Source organism: Arvicanthis niloticus, chromosome 9, assembly GCF_011762505.2.
Source record: "Arvicanthis niloticus isolate mArvNil1 chromosome 9, mArvNil1.pat.X, whole genome shotgun sequence".
Lineage (NCBI taxonomy): Eukaryota > Metazoa > Chordata > Mammalia > Rodentia > Muridae > Arvicanthis > Arvicanthis niloticus.
The window spans coordinates 44,193,153-44,200,729 of NC_047666.1; the positions used below are offsets into that span (position 1 = coordinate 44,193,153).

The window sequence follows — 7,577 nt, forward strand, 5'->3', positions numbered from 1 at the left end:
ATGAAATTCTTAGGCAAACAAATAGAACTAGAAAATATCATCCTGAGTGAGGTAACCCAGTCACAAAATAACACACATGGTATGCACTCACTGATAAGTGGATATTAGCACAAAAGCTCAGAATACCCAAGATAAAATTCACAGACTATGTGAAGCTTAAGAAGAAGGAAGACCAAAATGTGGGTGCTTTGGTCCTTCTGAGAAGGGGGAACAAAATACTCATGGAAGCAATATGAAGACAAAGTATGAAGCAGAGACTGAAGGAAAGGACATCCAGAGACTGCCCCACCCAGGGATCTATCCCATATATAGTTGCCAAACTCAGATACTATTGTGGATGCCAAGAAGTGATTGCTGACAGGAGCCTGATCTAGCTGTCTCCTGAGAGCTCTACCACTGCATGACAAATACAGAGACTGATGCTTGCAACCTACCATTGGACTGAGCACAAGGTCCCCAATGGAGGAGTTAGGGAAAGGACTGAAGGAGCTGAAGGGGTTTACATCCCCATAGGAAGAACAACAGTTTCAACCAGCCAGTCCCTCCAGAATTCTCAAGGTCTAAACCACCAAGCAAAGAGTACACATGGAGGGACCCATGGCTCCAACCCCATAGGTAGCAGAATATGGCCTTATCTGTCATTAATGGGAGAAGAGGCCTTTGGTTCTATGAAGGCTCAGTGCCCCAGTGTAGGGGAATATGAGGGCGGGCAGGTGGGAGTGGGTGGGTGAACAACCTCATAGAAGCAAAGGGATGGGAACAGGAGAGAGGGTATCTGGGTGGGAAACTGGAAAAGGGGATAACATTTGAAATGTAAATAAAGAAAATATCCAATAAAAATAATGTAAAATAAAGAAAGTGGAATGCTCACCATCTTTTGGGGGTAGGAGATGAAGGAAAGTGGAGGATGAAGGAGGAGGAGGAAGAAGAAAAGGAGAAGGAAGAAGAAGAGAAGGAAGAAGAGAAGGAGAAAGAGGAGGAGGCAGAGGAGGAGAAAGAGGAGGTGGGGAAAGGGAGGAGGAGGAGGGAAGAGGAAGAGCCTCAGATTTGTGTACGTTTATTATTTGTAGCATAAACCATCAAAAACTACTACAAAAGATGTACTCCTGTGCCCTACTTCTTCTATTTCTCTGCAAAGATAAGATTCTTCTGAAGTCTGTCCACCTGATGAAATGACTATGCATCACATAGTTATAAAATTTTAGCACCTGCAGTGACACAGTGTTGAGAGCTAAGAAGGATGTTTAGGCCTTGGCTGCATACAAAATAAACCTAAGATGAATATGTACACATATCCAAACACAACTCCTCTTGCACATCTCAAAAACTAAAGCTATCAAGCAAACCTTCATAGATACACTCAAGGAGTTTCCTAACCCAGAAGAGAAAGTGAACAGAAAGTTTAGATACTTAGTAAAAAGTAAACAAATACTAAACATGTTAGAGTTAATAGGCTTATATAGGGGAATTAAAAATCACCCATTAATGAAAAAAAGGAATACATGGGTTTTTCAAATGTACAGAGATTAACATCATTAAACTAGATGTGATAAAACATGTGAGGAAAAGTGACCTAAAAGAACTTTTTCTAATAGATAACTCAGAATTTTTCATAATCAGTCCACTTGCATGAGAAAACTACAGTAGTAAGTAATATGCAAACACACACACACACACACACAATCTGGGGAATTATCAAAAATCTTATAAAAGCCACAGATACATACATAAACTTTGTTACCTATTTTAAGCTTTGCTTGTATTCAGAGTGTACTATAGAATGGTGGTCCCCAACTTTCCTAAAGCTGCAACCCTTTAATACAGTTCCTCATGTTCTGGTGACCTCCAATCATAAAATTACTTTGTTGCTACTTCTTTTTTTTTTTCTCTTCTTGCTAGTGTTTTTGTTGGTTTATTTTTCAAAGCAAGCAAACAAGCATTCACTTATATTGTATGAAACATATGCCATAAAAGATTGCTCATTTGTACTTCATTTAAGAATTATGCCAGTTTTATCACTGCACAAGAATAAAGAGACAAGATCTGGTGCAAGTCAAGTCCCTTACAGCAAGTACTACCAAGCTGTTGATCATAATCTATGAAGTGACTTCTTGTTCACGAGAACAGAATTTTCACAAGACAAGTGTGAGAGAAAACCTAGGTAAGCTATGATATATAATCACACAAGCTAGTCCTGTAGCTTCAGGTCTCATCAGTAGGAACAGATAGCAGGAGGTACAGTGGCACAGTCAGCCTCATTCAAGGTCTTGTCGATAACAGGTCTGTACTCCAAAGTAACCTTCCCAGTCTTGATGTCCACATATGAGAGGGTATGCTTCCTCCAGTGTTCCCCAAATGGACTCTTCTGCTGCCCCTGGATGGGCTTGGAGTAATCATATTCATCGATCTGCACTTTGTAATCTTCCCTGGCATGAGCTCCTTGTGACTCCTTCCGTGCTTCTGCACCATATATGGTCTGCAATGCGCATAGCATCAGATTATGCAACTCCAGGGTCTCCACCAGGTTTGTATTTCAGACTATTTCCCTGTCAAATGTCTTTAGATGTGTTAGGTCTCCATATAGCTGGCTGATTTTTTTCACAGCCTTCTTGTAATTCACTTCCCACACGGAATACTGCAGCATGGTTTTGCATCAACTTCTGCATGCTGAGGCGTAGTTCTGATGTTCTTATACTTCCATCGGCAAATCTCAACTTGTCAAAATTCATAACTGATTCTTCTCCAGCATTTGTCTTAATTGGAGGAACTTTATCACCAGGCCTGCAAGATTTTGCAATGCTGAGGGCATAGGCTCAGCCAAAGACTACAAGGTCCAAAAGAGAATTTGCTCCAAGCCGGTTGGCACCATGCACTTAGAGGCAGACAGCCTCCCCACAGGCATACAGACCAGGCACAATCTGATCCTGGCCATAAACATGCTTCAGCACCTGTCCCTTGTAGTTAGTGGGAATCCCACACATGTTGTAATGCACAGTGGGGAGGACTGGGATGGGTTCCTTAGTGACATCCACACCAGCGAAGATCATGGCTGTCTCTGAAATTCCAGGCCGACGTGTGGCCAGCTGCTCAGGGGGCAGATGATGCAATTGCAGGTAGACGTGATCTTTCTCAGGGCCACAGCCTCTTCCTTCACGGATCTCAAGAGTCATGGATCGAGACACAACATCTCTTGATGCCAGGTCCTTAGTAACAGGGGCATATCTCTCCATGAACCTTTCACCTTGACTGTTGATGAGAATACCTTCCTCTCCACGACATCCTTCTATGATGAGGCAGCCAGCACCATATATGCCTGTGGGGTGGAACTGAACAAATTCTAAGTCCTGGCAAGGCAAACCAGCCCTAGTCACCATGGCTGTGCCATCCCCTGTGCTGGTATGGGCAGATAGATGTACAGTTGAAGTAGGTTCTCCCATATCCCCCAGTAGCAACAACAGTGTTCTTTGCTCTTATTCAGTGATGGACCCATCCTCTATGCACAGTGCGATGACACCACGGCACTCCCCATTTTCCATCAGAAGATCCAGTGCAAAATATTCCACAAAATAACTGGTGTCGTATTGTGGAGATCTTCCATACAAGGTGTATAAGAGTGAGTGGCCTGTCTGATCAGCCACACAGCAACACCGATGAGCCTGCCCACCTTTCCCAAACTTGAGGCTCTGTCTGCCAAATGCACGCTGATAAATCTTCCCATCTTCAGTTCTGCTAAGTGGCATACCATAATTTTCTAGCTCAACCACGGAGGCAGGAGCTTGCTCTGTCATGTAATGGATGGCATCCTGATCCCCCAGCCAGTCAGAGCCTTTCATGGCGTCATACAAATGCCATCTCCAGTTGTCCTCTTCCATGTTCCCCAGAGCAGCACTGATACTTCCCTGCTGCAACAGTATGTGATCAGTTAGGAAAGAGCTTTGTAAGGCATGCAGTATTAAACCCTGCCTCAGAAAGGCCAAATGCAGCTCGCAAGCCTGCCCCTCCAGCACCTACAACCACAGCATCAAATCCATGATCCACCATTGGGTATTGAGTAGAAATCGCATCTGAAATTTTAGCTGATGCCTTCTTGCTCTCACCAACAGAGAAATGAAAGGCACAGGTCTGTGTCTGGTGTGTCCCTGGACATGCCCCAGCTAGCGCCAAGCACCGCCCTTGAAGAAGCCTCGAAACTGCGCCAACCAGGGCCATGTCTGCCTTCACTTTGTTGCTACTTCATCACTCTAATTTTGCAACTGTTAGAACTCATAATGAAATGCCTGATATGCAGGATATCTGGTGTATGTCTCTGTGGAGTCATGATCCATATGTTGAGAACCACTGCTATAGAAAGTTATGGTGTTTTCCTTTTCTTTCTATAATTTATTTTTTATTAACATAACATCCTAAATCTCAGCCCACTCTCCCCTTCTCTCAGACCTGCCTTTGCAAATCCCACTCCCCATTTCCCCTACACCTTCTCCTCAAAGAAGGGTAAGCCCCATTTGGGTATTAACCCACCCTGGAACATCGAGTCTTAACTGGACTAAGTGACCCCTCTCCTACTGAGGCTCAGAGGATCCACATGAAGACCAAATTGAAAATCTGCTACAAATTTGGGGGCCTAGGTCCAGCCCATGTATGCTCCTTGATTGGTGTTTCACTCTCTGTGAGCCCCCATGGGGCCAGGTTACTTTATTCTGTGAAGTTGCATGCTCGGTTGAAGAGGACAACCTTCCCTGAATAGAGGAGAGGGGGACTCTTCTTCACCGGAGCGTATATGGGTAAGTGTGCTCCTCTTCTAGAACCTCCAATCAAGTTTTCAAGACAATCTTTACAGAGTAGAAATCTTGGTAATAAATCTCCATTTTGTGCCTACTCTTTATATGTCCTGAGTATTGCATGTTAGAGCTTATTATGGGCTGGTTATGCCAGTGTTTTAACTTTATTGGTTTTAATGGAGAACAAGATCAGAGAATTTGTTATGAAGTAGTAGCTGTCATAAGAATAGCTTTCTACAGCCAGGGATGTTGTCAGTTTGAACACATTTGGTTACTACCATGAAGCCCTGGGTTTCATTATCAGAACCACAAAATCTTGACATGGTGGTAACTGCCCAAATCCCAGCATTTAGGGAGTGAAAAGAAGAAATCTCAGTTCATTATCATCCTCCTACAGTACATAGTAAGTTTAAAGCTACATTTGAGTGGATATAAGATATATAAAATGCTGCTTCAAAAAACAAAACAAAAGCAAAACCAAAAAACAGCAACAGTAAAAAGGATTTTGAGAAAAAGTATTGCCATCAAGATGTAGAATATAAGGTTCATGTTTGAGACTTCTCCTGGATTCTGAAAAGAACAAAATATAACAAGGAACAAAAAATACAAGTTCCAAGATTAAAAGATTGACTCATCCCTAATAAAAGACAAAAATAAAACACTGAATGGTCTGCCAGATTGTGGAATCTTAGGGTATTAACACTGTTTTGTGTAAATGAATATGATAAATATCATTAAAAGCATTTTACTTCAAAATGGTTCAAACCTCATTGGTGTCTTAGAATAATCACGTTTGAAGCTATGAACACTTGAAATCATTTGGAATAAATTTATTTGTTAAAATTGATTTCAGTCCTTTCTGGGACTATGGGGAAAAGGAGCTATCTAAAATTATTCCTTTCAGAAGTCAACCTATGGAGATTAGATATATTTAGTTGTTTGTAAAGCAAAGCTATTCATGAAAATGGAAATTGGAAGTGTCTTACACCCTTAGGAATTTTGATCCTATCAAGTTTTGCTGAAATAAACACAGAGATTTATTCCAAGTATTTAAATATATTCATTAAAGTACTCAGTTGGATAAAAGGAACACTGGGATGCTCCTGTGGCTTCTGTTTTCTCTAAATGTTAATACTTATCACAGTTTATATCCTGCCTGCCATAAATATTAACGTTTTCAATCATTTCCTGGAATAGCACATAGCTGTAGAACTTAGTGTTCTTATTGTTTTAGTAGAGTGTAACCCAGTCTATGTCTTTTGATAATTTTTATCAGGATTTGAAAAAGAATGCAGTGCTCATTGTAAAATTAACTAGATAAGTAGCAGCTAACATTTATTGATTCTTGCTCTGCACAAAGAACTGCACTGAGAACTTTATACACACCATACCATTTAATCCTCCTAACAGCCATAATCTTAATATCCCCAATTGGTAAATTTGATGGCTCCCTGCTTCTGCCCTAACAAGTTCTCACAAGATATGGGTTAGAAAATATTTATTATCATTTGGCATTGTAGAAGACACAATTGGAAAATGGGTCTCATTGGAATGTAATAATAGTGTCAGCTGGAATGTGTTTCTATTTTATTAAATTAATTACACTTATCGTTTTGAGTATATATGGGTAGATGTGTGGTGTGCATGGTAAGTGTGAATTTGCATGGATACCAAAGTTTATATTTGGAGGTAAGAGGACAACTTGTAGGAGTCTGTTCTTTTCTACTACTGCAAGGATCCTAAGATCTAAACTCAAGGTGTTAGATTTTGCCACAAGTTCTTTAACATAATGAATCATCTCATTAGATCCTGGAATGTGCTGCTTCTAACAGGCCCTGGGAGCTGTTTCTTTGTTTGCATTTTCCATGTCCTAGAGGCTTCCACAATTCTTTACTCATGGTTTCCTCTTCCAATTTCAGAGGCACTGACTATAGGTTAGTTCATTTACAGGAAAGTATTTATCTCATTATTCCCAAACTCCGTTTCCTCAAAATATTTTAAAGGTCCAAGGTCACATGGATTTTTCCCAGTTAATTCAAGCTACTCCTTCACCAATGCAATGACAGCTGATTACAATCACCATTCTTGTATCTACCTTACACCTTGCTTCTGCTTTGCAAGATGTATATCATTCTGTTGCGTTAACTCAGTATTACAGGTTGAATGATTAATAATGAATAAAAATTCATTCAGTTTATAGTTGTGGAATTTGGGAGGTACAAGGTCAAAGAGCCTCATTTGAATAGGGCCTTTTAATGGGGGGTGTGGAAACTGTGTTCTGGGGGCATGGCAGGCAGGAATAACATTGTGTGAAAGAAATACACAGGGTGAAAAGGCCTGAACTGGTTTTTATGACAATCTAATTTTGAAATACCTTATTAATCCACTCATATACAAATGAAATAATCTATTCATTGTTCACCTTGCTCATGGTTTAAATAGCTTTTTAAATTTTTTTAGGCTGAGTATTTATTATATGCTTACCTTATGTATCAATGTATTTTCATGGAGTATTACCATATTTAGCTCTATTTTACAAATGAGTCGATTGTCACATAGACTGGTAAATAATTTGCTTGAAACCACGCAGCTATTAAGTGACAATGCATACATTTCAACCTCAGCAGTGTGGATGGAGTGCTTAGTCAACAACAGTCTTAACCTGTTGTTTCTTTCCTTTCTTTTTTGCATATTTTTTATCCACTTTACATCTCCTCCTAAGAGAAGGGGAGCCTCTCCCCCCCTATACTACCCTTCCCTAACAACTAGTCCCAGCAGCACTAGGTCTATCCTCTCCTC

The 7,577-nt window shown here is 40.6% G+C and overlaps 1 pseudogene; it reads right to left on the bottom strand.

The window, feature by feature from the left end:
* Window positions 1-1,973: 1,973 nt before the first annotated feature.
* On the bottom strand, window positions 1,974-4,209 carry LOC117715211 (succinate dehydrogenase [ubiquinone] flavoprotein subunit, mitochondrial pseudogene; annotated as a pseudogene).
* Between the last annotated feature and the right edge of the window lie 3,368 nt (window positions 4,210-7,577).